This window comes from Psammomys obesus, unplaced genomic scaffold (assembly GCF_907164565.1).
Source record: "Psammomys obesus unplaced genomic scaffold, mPsaObe1.curated_primary_1811, whole genome shotgun sequence".
Taxonomy (NCBI): Eukaryota; Metazoa; Chordata; class Mammalia; order Rodentia; family Muridae; genus Psammomys; species Psammomys obesus.
The window spans coordinates 10,260,468-10,273,493 of NW_026596125.1; the positions used below are offsets into that span (position 1 = coordinate 10,260,468).

General features: G+C 39.2%; 1 protein-coding gene across 6 annotated transcripts in view; it reads right to left on the bottom strand.

Annotated features, from left to right (window-relative positions):
• Positions 1-13,026, bottom strand: part of Sorcs1 (sortilin related VPS10 domain containing receptor 1) — a 512,909-nt gene that overhangs the window by 381,235 nt on the left and 118,648 nt on the right. The window lies entirely within an intron of this gene.

Sequence of the window (13,026 nt, forward strand, 5' to 3'; positions counted from 1 at the left end):
CTTTCTTTCTTTCTTTCTTTCTTTCTTTCTTTCTTTCTTTCTTTCTTCTTCTTCTCTCTCTCTTTCTTTTTGCCTTCTACTTACTTAAGTGCTATTGTATTATTTATTTATTTTCCCAAACACCAACTCCTTGACTTCTCTCTCCCTATCCCACAGTGGTATAAGATAATGAACTTAATAACTTTTTATACCTAAAAAACACTGGATTGAAAACTTGAGTGTTCAAACATTAAGATATGACTCTTTCATATTTGCGTGGATCAAAGTGGTGAGATCATTATTATTGACTTCTAACAAGAAGCACAAACACAACTATAAATATGTCCACTACATCATCCTATCTTTAGGTAAACATGAGAAGCAATTGCCTGAGGACAGCATATTCACTGTGTGGCTTGCAACAGATTTTGACTTCATGAGTTCTAAGAAAGTCATGTCTTAATCAGATATGGGAACCCTTGATTAGCTGCAATTTCATATCTGCCTACAACAAGAAACATACTTGAGTTTTACTCTAGTTCTTTTTCTTGTACCCTGTCCCACTTTCTGTCTAGACATTTGAGATATGCTTTACAGAAGAGAAATGTACAGTAATAACAAAGACCCCCAAGTCTTAGATTTAGAAAAATTTGGAAATGACATGAAAACATCTAGGGAGACACATATAGAACTGATGGGTTGTTGGGAACATGAATGGAGATTATTGCAATGAATGAAAGTAGCTGGGGAGTGTTTACTTGGTAGTAGTTACTTACTGTGTGAAGTGCATTCTTCATAATCATTGTTTTGTGTTTAAAGTGACTCTGAGAAAAATAGCATAATCATTCCCATTTCCCACATGACAACTGAACACAGCTGGGTTATGCCACTTGTACTGAAGACTTAAGTTTGTTGTCTAGGGTCTAAGAACTAGTTTATAAACTATGCTAGCATAGACTTTTATGACATAGAAGGACCAGGATTTGACCTCAGGTGGAAATGAGCTTTGTGCCCCTGGCTGTGTCATCCTGTTTGTACTTGGTGAAGTCTCTTCACTAATTCTCCAAAGCATTCTAAATATAGAGGCCACATCTTGAGTTCTCCCGTCCTTTGTATGCTCAATAGTTCATTCCTCTTCTGTATTCCTTGGTAGTTCTTCATGCCTCTGTCAGCAGCACATCTTCATGGCATCATTTCCAAGCTTTCACTTTTCTACCTTTGAGCATTTAATTGCTTCTCTTGATTGAGTTCCTTTAGCAAAAGACCCTGCCACTCACATTCATTCCCCAAAGGCTTGCAGGGAGCCTGCTACACAGTAGGTAGATAGTGGTGCTGAATGGATGTCCATACAGAAATCCCAGGCCGGCCATGGTAGTGCACGCCTGTAATCTCAGAATTCAGGAGTTGAGGCTGGTCTACAGAGTAAGTCCTAGGGCAACCAACTCTACACAGAGAAACTTTTCAACACACCACCCCCCCCCCCCCAAAAAAAAAGCCTAAGTAGTGCCCTGCAGATCCCAACATGTTTTCTGCACAAAAGTACAAGCACATCTATCTGAAACGTGTTTGAATGACGTAGTTTGAGTAATGTAACCACTAAAAACCATTGGGTAACGTGGACCACACTTCACCTGAACCCAAGGCCTCTTTGAAAGTCGTAAGACACCTTAGAGAATTTAAACTAAATGATATTAAAAGGTTTTAAACCTGGGCCAGAACATCATGGAGCACTGGGGTGGAATGTGGCACTAGGCAGGAGGCAACTAGATCTGAGATAACCTGGAATTACATGTTTCCAGCGGAGAGTCCTTCATTTTGGATAGGCCAACAGGCCATTGCTTTATCCAATTGTATTTCATTGCTACCTTCTCCCTTCCTGCATTAGCAGTATGATTAACATCAATAACGGGGCTGTCTTCATATTTACACATTGTAATTAAGCTTAGGTGAAACCTTAAGAGCTCCTTAGGGATATTTATTAGCATTCAGAGCCACCTCAGCTTGCAGTATACCTTTGGCCAGTAGTTGAAAGCGAAATTAAATAAAACATTGGCAGCGCAATGACACTATAAATTCCCTCTAGACCTGCTCCTGCCAGTAAGCCTGGACAACTCATCCTTCAAAGATGCAGGCCCAGCTTGCTGAAGATCGGTTTCTAACATGTTTGTCAGAGGGAACAGTATACAAACACAAATAATCTGTACATGTGAACCCAGGCTCAGGCTTCTGTTCACTCATGATAAGATATCTAGAAAGAGGAAAGAAGACGTCCAAACTACTCGCCTTACTATTATCACTGAAAAAAAATGGAGGGGAGGGAAAGAAAATGGAAATAGAAAAAGAGAGAAGGTGAGGGAAGAGAGGGAGGGAGAGGATATGAATATATAAACTGTGGTAGAATAAAGGAGTTTAAGATACACTTTCTCCCCTCTGCTTAGAGGTTTAAGGTACACTTTCTCCCCTCTGCTTACCTTTGCTTAGAGCTCTGTAGCTGTTGTGGGTATTTCTGTGGATGCCATAAAACTCACAGAACACTTAAAAGTGTCAACATGTGTTATGTTTTCTGTGCCAAAGTGAGAGAAGAAAGAGGGAATGTAATTTTTCATGCCTTTTGAAGGTCACATTCGGAGGAACACTGAAGCAGATTCCCCTGCTTTCTGTTATCTTACAGCAGTAATGTTAGTGTGGTTTAGGGAGAGGAATACCTGTGTGACCGGGGAACTTATGAGAAGTGCAAATCATTGTCACCCATTTAAAAACATATATTTAGAATGATTTTCATCAGTTATAGAGCCACCCTCCAATGGTTCTGATACACAATTAAAATTGAGGATCATTATTTATAACCACATATGTATTTACATATAACTTTATAAAGACTTTAATCTGCATTCTCCCCTTAGCCCCTTAGTGAGCACGTCTGCATGAGTTCCTGACAGAAACAGTACTCAGCATCAGAAAGTGATCAGACTCTCTTTCCCTGTAGGCAGTAAGGAAATAACTGAATCATGCTCAAGAAGAGGATGTGTTTTTCTACATGGCTCCATAGTCTCCATGCCCATCAACTGCTTTCACTGGAACATTCATGCTCTTTACCATAATTTCTCTTGTGTGTCTAAAAACACATGCACAAAGGGACTGGGCCCAATCTTGTGATTCTGTGCAGGAAGTTGTGCCCCCACTGAATCCATTCTACAGTCATTTGTTGAGCATCTACTACACAGAAAATGGTGTCCTTCCCTGAAGATACATAAAAATATATTGGTCACAAAGATCTCTGAAAAGAAATCTCTCTCTCTTCTTTCTTCCTCTCTCTTCCTCTCTCTCTTACACACACACACACACACACACACACAGAGAGAGAGAGAGAAAGTTTAAAGTTACTTCATGAAGTTTTGTTGAGAAAGTGGCATCTGATCAAAAAATAATTGACAAGATGGGGCACTTAGTAATGGCAATAATTGGTGGAACAGCACTTGGAACTGAGTACAAAAAGTCAATCTGGAAACCAGTTACAGGGGATAGATGTGTTATGTTCAAAGACAACATCTGGACTTACAATTTCATAACGGTATCTAAGAATAATACAGTAATGTAAAGCTAATGGATTTTTAGCTATCTGAATGAACCATGCTTTTAACCAATGAAGAATGATGTTTTGCAAAGAGTGGCTCCCATCATTTAATTGAGACTATTTTCCTGTTAGGAAAATAAAAGCAAGCCTTTAATATCTATAATTTCTCAAAGAAGAAAGATGTTTGTAAAGATGTCTTTGCAGTGTGCGTGTAATGTTACGGGTTTACCCAGGGCCTTGCATGTGCTGTGCGCGCATTTTACCACTGAACTATGTTTTAAACCAAAGAAGCATCTGCACACTAAAAACACCTATGTCAAGAAGACTGGTGGCTGGGTATCAGTCTCTGCAGGGCCCCAAGGGCCCAGTCATTTATTTATTTATTTATTTATTTATTTATTTATTTGTTTGTTTGTTTGTTTATTTGGCTCTATTGGTCTCCTTGTGGAGCTCCTGTCCCCTCTAGGTCTTTGTGCCCAAAGTTTGGCGATGAGTCTCAGCCTTTGCTTTGATACCTCTATCAGTAGAGTCTTTCAGAGGCTCTCTGTGGTAGGTTCCTCTCCTGTTCCCTGTTCTCCCATGTGAATCGCGTTTGCCATTCTGAATGAGGACTGAGCATCTTCCCTAGAGTACTCCTTGTTGTTTAGCTTCTTTAGGAATATAGATTTTTGTATGTTTATCCTATATTATATGTCTAATATCCACTAATGAGTAAGTATACACCATGTATGTCTTTCTGCTTCTGGGTACCTCACTCAGGATGATCTTTTCTAGATTCTACCATTTGCCTGCAAATTTAATGATTTCCTTGTTTTTAATGGCTGAGTAGCATTCCATTGTGTAAATGTCCCTCGATTTCTGTATCTATTCCTCCTTAAAGGGACATTTAGGTTGTTTTCAGATTCTGGCTATTATGAATAGAGCTTCTACGAACACGGTTGAACAAATGTCCTTGTTGTAAAGCATGGAGACCTAAACCCCCTGCTCAGATAGATTCAGTCTCCAAGTGGGTTCCCTTGTAAGGGGAGCAGGAGCTTTCTCTGGCATGAACTCAGTAGCAGGCTCTCTATTCACCTCCTCCTTGGGGTGGTGCAGCCTTGCCAGGCCACAGAAGAGGACAATGCAGCCAGCACTGATGAGACCTAATAGGCTAGGGTCAGATAGAAGGGGAGGAGGTCTTCCCCAATCAGTGTACTAGGGAAGGGTCATAGGGGAAGAAGAGGAAGGGAGGGTGGGATTGGGAGGAGACAAGGGAGGGGGACACAAACGGGATACAAAGTTAGTAAATTGAAATAAATAATAAAAAGAACTAGTGGCACCACGTATAAATTAATCTGGAAAACATCTGTCCTAAAATATCTAAGAGAATCACACATAAAATGCTCAAAATGTTTAATACACAATAGCAAACTGCTGTTTTGTAAATATAATGATTAGAACAACATGAAAGCATATAAAAAAAGAGAAATTAATATGTAGTAACAGAATAACTGACAATTTAGAAGCAGGTTCACCAGACATAGATTTATGATTTATGGAGGAAAAAAGTGGAGAATACTGGATAAGCAATGGCCATTTTAAATAAATCACTCTGAATAAACTAGAGATATCCATATTGGAAAAATGAATCCTCATCCTTAAGTTGCACAGTACACAAAAATATATATTTTTTTTTTTTGAGGAGAGAAATGTTCCTTTTATTTAGAATGGGGGTGACATTCCTAGTTGTTCTCAAAGAAATATTTGTTTAAAGTTGTTTTGGTGTATTTCAAAAAATGTATATAGTGTATTCTGTTTACTCTTCCCTCTGTTGTTTTCTTCAGAAACTTGTCATCTTCTCCTTTTCCCTTCAAATCTCCTTTCTGCATTCCTGCCCTTTTATTTTGTCTTGTAAGTCACTGCATTTGTTATTGTTTTTGTATGCAGGGCTCTCTTTGTGGCCATGGATTTGGATTTTTTTTAAAGCTCTTCTGTGTGTGTGTTTTTAATTTAATTTTATTTTTTATTATTAGTTATATTTTATTAACTCTGTATCCCAGCTGTATCCCACTCCCTTATTCCCACATGGATTGTAGATTTAAATGTGAAATACAATAAAACAAAATTTCTATAAGACAACATGACTCTTACACTGAAGACAAGTGTTTATTAAATGGCACACAAACAGAAATAAGTATGAAGGAAACAAGGTAAATTGATTTCTGCGAACTTTATCTTATCACATCAGATGGAGGCAATATCTGTAGTACACATAATTGATAAGATACTCATATTAAAAAAAAACCATAAGGAACACTTTGGGAAATCATGACACTAGGACTGAGGCAGGTGGATGGATGTGAGTCCAGTGCCATTCAATGCTCTATAAAAAGACTGTCTAAAAAGCCTCTAAGGAATAACTTTTCATTCTAAAGAAAAGATTGATGGAGAAAGAAAAAAAAAGAGTATTGTGACAAAAAACTAAATGGGTAAGGGATATATTTTAATTTCATCATTATTCAAGGAAATACCGGGGAAATTCCTAGTAAAATGCTTACACGAATTCACTACAAATAAAAAAAAATAAATTCATGAAAATATCATGTGGATGAAATGTGGAGTGACTGGAATTCTCCATCCCTGGATTGTTGGTTGGATCCACTTCTTTAAAAGGAGTTACAGTAACCAGACACCAGCGATAGTGAAAATTACGATCTTCAAGGAAAACCTTCCATTCCCACTTTACTAGCCAGCATAGTCCCTCAATACATTCTAAATATCTCTCCTAAACCCACAGATAAGTCTAGTTGTCACTTCTCAGCAAGGAAACTTTTCTTTGCAATAGAGTGAGACCATTGCTGAAACCCACAACCAGTCAAAACACAGAGTTGTGGAGACTAGTTGTAACTGATAGATCTACAACAAAGACACAGGGATCATTTCAGAAGATGGAGCAGAAAGATTGTAAAGTCCAGAGGAACAAGGCATTTGCTGTGAGATTGTATTTCCTAGAAGTTTCAGAAGCTATACCCATGAAGTCTTATCAAGATGGCTGCCTAAACTAGACCCGGACAAGGATTACATCAATAGACATGCTTATGTGGAAGGGGAAAAGCTCAAGAGGTCTCAACCTTACCCAAAGATCCACCAGAATCTAAGGAATCCTGAGAGCGAGAGAAATAGTTTTCCCTTGGAAGGGGATAGCCATGGGTTATTCAATGACAAATGGTCAGGTCTGAAAACATGTACATGCACAAAACTTTATATAGACTAAGCAGCTTGCATTTATGTATTTAGAAATATATGAATATATTTGTACTTAGAAATACAGATAAACATATCCATCAACAATTAAAGTAAAAGAATTCATGAATTTGAAAGCAAAGTGGCATACATAGGAGTTTTTTGAGGGAAGAAAGTAAGGGTGAAAGATGTAATTATATTTAATACTAGCAAGCAGGAGGCAGAGGCTGGTAGATCTCATAGATTTAAAGGCCATCCTCCACTACAAAGAAAGTTTGAGACCAATGAGAGAGACACAGTAAGAGCCAGTTTAAAAAAAAAGAGAGGAGGGGAGAAGGAAGAGAAGGAGGATTACAATGATGAAGACAAAGTGAGAGTGTTGGGCAAACGCAAACATAGCTTGTGAACCATGAGTTCTACTTTTACAAGTAACCAGTGGAAGTGTCCTAGAATACAAGTACAGGAACACCAGGGTCAGTATCACCTGTAGCATATCTGTAAACAGTGAAACTGATAAATGAACTGTGGAATGTTTGGACAAGAGAAAATTATAAAGCCATGAAATGAGCCTGTTCCTGTAAGAAAAAGTAATCAATGTGAATAAATCTCAGAATCACAATTCTGGACAAAGAAACATACAGAAAATAATTTTATATATAATATAGGCAAAATCATATAATAATACAGACAAAATCAAAGTAATTTATTTGGGGTTAGATCAACTTTGAAAACAAATATAGTGATGTGATAAGGTGTGAGATATGGCAGCTTGGTGCCTGAGGAAACACCACAAGGTGGATGTTCCTCTGTTCCTGATACTCTGTCATTCTTTTCTGAAAAGCTACTTGAAGGAATCTGCAGACATTTATCTGGAGCTCATCACAAGATTCTCAGGGAGACATACAACATACGGCAAAAATCATGAGCACCCTTATCTCTGATGTGGTGGGCTCAGAGAAGCATCTAGAAAACAGGCCTTGCTTAAAATCCTCTTTGGTTTATTCCTGTCAGACCTCACCTCCCTGTTTACCCAATCCTACTTCTCTGTGACTAAGCATCATTGTCACACCAAGGCACACAGCACACACATTGTCTTTATTTCTAAAGCCTCCCTCATGAAATTAGTAGTAAATGAACTTGCATGCATGCCTTCTACTTTTCTGAAAATATGACTTATTTATTTTTATTTTTATCAATTAATTCAATTTACATTTCGGTCATAAGCTCCTCCCTCCTCTCCTCCCTTTCCCACCCTCCTTCCTGCATCCCCTCTCCCCTATTTTTCAGAAGAGAGGAGGCACCCCTTCCTTACCCAGACACCCCAGCTCATCTGTTCACATGAAGACTGAGTTTGTCTTCCTCCCCTGTGGCCTTGTAGGGAAGTCCCACCATGGGAAAGTGATCAAAAGGCAGGTAACAACAGCTGTGTCAGAAATATCTCACACTCCCCTGACTAGTGGGCTGACAGGAAGCCTGAGATGTCCATCAGGCTTATCTTCTTGGGCTCTGTGGGTTGTACTAGGTTTGCCCTGTACTATATGACTAAAATTGCTTATAAGTGAGTATATACCATGTGTATCTTGCAGGGTTTCTGTTAACTCACTCAGGATGATCTTTTCTAGTTCTACCTACTTGCCTGCAAATTTCACAATTTCCTTGTTTTTAATGTCCAAGCAGTATTCTGTTGTATAAGGTACCACAGTGTCTTTATCCATTCTTCGTTTGAGGGACATTTAAGTTGTTTCCAGTTTCTTGTTTTATGAGTAAAGAATAAAGCTTCTATGAACATAGCTAAGCAAATATCATTGTTGTATGATAAAAGATCTTTTGAGTGTATGCTTAGGAGTGGTATAGCTGGATCTTGAGAAATGGTTATTCCCAGTTTTCTGAGAAAGCACCAGATTGATTTCCAAAGTGGTTGTACAAGTTTGCACTCCCACCAGCAAAGGAGGAGGTTTCTTCTTTCTCCACATCTTCTCTAGAATGTGTTGTCACTTGAGTTTTTGATGTTGGCCAGTCTGACAGGTGTAAGATGGAATCTCCGAGTCATTTTGATTTGCCTTACCTTTGATGGCTAAGGACATTCACCAATTCTTTTTTTAATTCAATTTTTATTTTTTATATTAATTACAGTTTATTTGTTTTGTATCCCAGTTGTAGCCCCCTCCCTCATTTCCTCCCAATCATACCCTCCCTTCTTCATCTCCTCCCATGGCCCTCCTCAGGTCCACAGATAGGGTAGGTCCTCCTCCCCTTCCAACTGACCTTAGTTTATCAGGTATCATTAGGACTGTCTGCATTGTCCTCCTCTGTGGCCTGACAAGGCTGCTCCCCCCTTAGGGAGATCAAAGAGCCAGCCACTGAGTTCATGTCAGAGACAGTCCCTGTTCCCCTTATTAGGGTACCCACTTGGATACTGAGCTGCCATGGGCTACATCTGAGCAAGGGTTCTAGATTATCTAGGTTATCTTCCTGCATGGTCCTTGGTTGGACTATCAGTCTCAGAAAATACCCCTAGGCCCAGATTTTTTGGTTCTGTTGCTCTCCTCAAGGAGCTCCTGTCCTCTCAAGGTCTTATTATCTCCCCCTTCTTTCATAAGATTCTCTGCATTCTGCCCAATGTTGGATTAAGAATCTCAGCATCTGCTTTGATACCCTGCTAGGTAGAGTCTTTCAAAGGCCCTCTGTGGTAGGCTCCTGACCTGTTTCCTGTTTTCTCCTTCTTCCAATGTCCATCCCATTTGTCTTTCTGAGTGAGGATTGATCATCTTACCCAGGATCCTCTTTCTTGGCTTAGCTTCTTTAGGTGTACAGATTTTAGTATGTGTAGCCTATATTATATGTCTAATATCCATTATTATTTCTTTAAGTGTTTCTCTACCATTTGATATTCCTCTATTGAGAAGTCTGTTTAGCTCTGTATCCTATTTTTAAAACTGGATTATTTGGTTTGTTGGTGTTTAATTTCTTGAGTTCTTTTTATATTCTGGATACTAGCTCTTTGTCAGATGTAGGATTGGTAAAGTTCTTTTCCCAATCTGTAGACTGCGTCTTTTGCTTTACAGAAGCTTTTCAGTTTCAAGAGGTCCCATTTTTTAATTGGAGATCTTAGAGCCTGGGCTGTTGGTGTTCTGTTCAGGAAGTTGTTTCCTATGTTGATGAGTTCAAGGCTCTTACCCACTTTATCCTCTAGCAGATTTAGTATATCTGGTTTTATCTTGATATGACGTTTGTGATGAGTATCTTAGCCACAAAGGGAATCGAAGGCCATTCCACAGGGTAGCTTCAATTGCTAAATAAGTATCAACCCCCCAAAATCACATAAGTCGATGGTGAAGCCAACTGAGTAAATTACAGTAGTGGACTACCGGTGTTATCTGTGGAAATTATACATGGTCTTTACTTTTAAGTTAGATGATTTTTTAAAAGAAATATTTGTCATTATAAATACATACTACTTAAGATCCTGCAGTTCCTAATAGTGACAATGGAATAAAATTGTCCCTCTTTCTTTTTCAAGGAAATCTACATGTTCTTTTTCTCATCACTGCAGTCATCATACTGTTTTTTGGTCTTTTAAAATTATTATTTTATAATTTCACACATGCATATGTCATATTCTGATCTTTTTTCCCATACACATCTCCTCTGTTATCTCACTCTACCCCTGTCAGTACCCTTTGTTCCCTCAAAATCTTTTCCTCACCAATCATTTTTCCAACAGGTAGTTATGATATGAATGAGAGCAGAGGACTAATAAATATTATTTCTAAAATAATAAAAAAGAAATAAAGCTCTTGACTGAATCCAAGTTCCAAGAGGAGAGAAAGGAGGGAACCATTTCATCTTTATTATTTTTCCGTGAGTATCTGCAGGCTTCTTTGGCAGAGCACCTCTTGAAGGCACTAACAAACAGTCCAGACAGACTGTTGCTCTATCAAATGTGTAGACTCAAGAACTCTGTAAATGCCAAAGGCAAGTGCAGCTGGGCTGAGCCTTCCAGGCCAACAGCAGCTGCTGGTGAGATGTGAGCTGTGTGGTGAGCTGAGCCCATTGGGGCATATCTAGATCTGCCCTTTTGGAACACTCAGTCCACTGAGGGAGACAGGCCCAGCCCAGGAGTCTGTTGGGCAGACAAGAAAAGCAAATGCCAAAACAAGAGTGGCCAACAGAGTGAGCACTCTGGGTTTCCCAGAAAGGAACAGTCACTAAACTACAGAAAATCTGAGAAGGCTTTTAAAAAGTAATCAAATCATTGGAGATACTGACGTAAAATTCAATGAGCCAAAGCTATCTTGCTCCCTTTCCCTAGGCAAAGCCATCTCAGCTTTCTTATTGTGATGGCCAATGAATTGAAGTCAATTTGGGGCAAGGACTTTTACTTCAAATTATCCAAGTCACTTTACTCAGACAGAATGGAAGAAATAAGACAGGTCTGAGAGAAATGCCTTTACCTTTTATGCTAACTAAATCTACAGTCTCTAATCTCAGGGCTGTTCTCAGGGCTTTGGGAGAAAACACCACTTCCTTTAGACTCGCATGTACTAAATGGACTATAGTACTGAATCAGAATAATCACAAAATGGTTTGGCCTGTAGCATTATGTTCCAAAGTGATACTTGAAAATGTTTTCTGGAATATCTATTTTTTTGAGATCCTTTTAGAATCTGGGAGGAGGGGGTGTCTGGACGCCATATGCTTTCGAATTTAACTTCTGTTGCTATAAAATAGCTGTTAGCACTGAAGGGGAAAAAAAAAAAGAAAAAAAAAAACAGGGATATTCTTCAATGAAGAAACACTTTTAACATAACTGAATGCTTTTGTTATTAACATAATATTTCAACACTTATCAAACAACATTCCTCACAATGTGTTTTAAGATAATTCTCCTCCAGGATGTATGCTTTGAACCTCCAACATCAGACTGTGTGGAACATGCACTGAATTTTTGTGTCTTGCTTATCTTTCAATTATAACCTTCCCCACATATCAAGGGCAGACTTTTCTATGGATGTGGAGGCTATGAACAATTTCACTAGAAAATCCGTTTTAAAAACTGTTGACATCTTGTGAAGTTCCTATCACCTCCAGGTTCTTTTCTCTCACACCTCCCACCCCCTTTTTCCCACAAGGTTCCCTACACCTTGTCCAATGTTTGTCTGTGACACTCAGCGTTTGTTTCGAGGAGCTACTGAGTGGGCCCTCTCAAGAGGACAATTCTGCTTGACTCCTGCCTGCAAACTTGGCAGAGTATTGTTAATAGTGTCAGGGGTTGGTCTCCCCCATGGGCCAAGAGAAGCCTGCTGAGAATGAAGCAACAGCCAAGGACCTTGCATGGACTGGACCTAGGCCCCCTACAAAGATGCACCTGATGGCAGCTCAGGTCTCATGAGGGTTCCCTGGTGAGGGGACTGGAGATTCTCTCTGACATGGACTCTCTTGCCAGCTCTTCAGTTACTTCCCCCTGGAGAGACTGCCTTGCCTGGCCACAGGAGAAGAGGACATGCTCAGCTTTATACAACTTAATGAACTGGGGTGGATGGGAAGTGTGGCTTCCCTTTGCTAAGAAATAGGGAAGGGAGAGGGGAAGAAGGAAGGGTGGGTGGGACTGGGAGGTAGGAAGGGATGGGACTAAGATGGAGATATAAAACTAATTAATTAATTAATTAATTAATTAATTAATTAAAATGTTGGCATCATATCACAGCAATCCATAAACTTTCAATATACGCATTCCCCCAAAATAAATTCCCAACTGAATGTACTCCTGCTTTCCCAACAAACTCTATACATGTATTAGAAACAAACTTATGAATTCTAATACTTTAATTGGGGCATTAGAAAGCTAAAAGTAGGCAGTATTGCTGTTTATCGAGTGCCTACTATGTGACAGATATTTTGCATAAAGTCTTGTTTAAAGTTGCACCAACCCATGAAAATGAAATAAGGAAACAGACATAGAAAGCGTGCTTAAGGCTCTCAGGATTGGATTATAAATTAATACAGAAGTGTATGTGTATGTGTGTGTATGTGCGCGTGAGCGTGCATGTGCAAATAGGAGGATGGGGTAGTGAGAAAGAATACTCTAAGACTGTACAACATGAACCAACAGCCTTGAGTTTTGGAGGAAGACATCAGTGCAAATTTTGTGTGTGGCCTCTTGATGCTACAGAAGGCAGCCCATGCGGGAGAATCCTGTGGATTTAAAGAGAAGTGTGTGTGTGTGTGTGTGTGTGTGTGTGTGTGTGTGT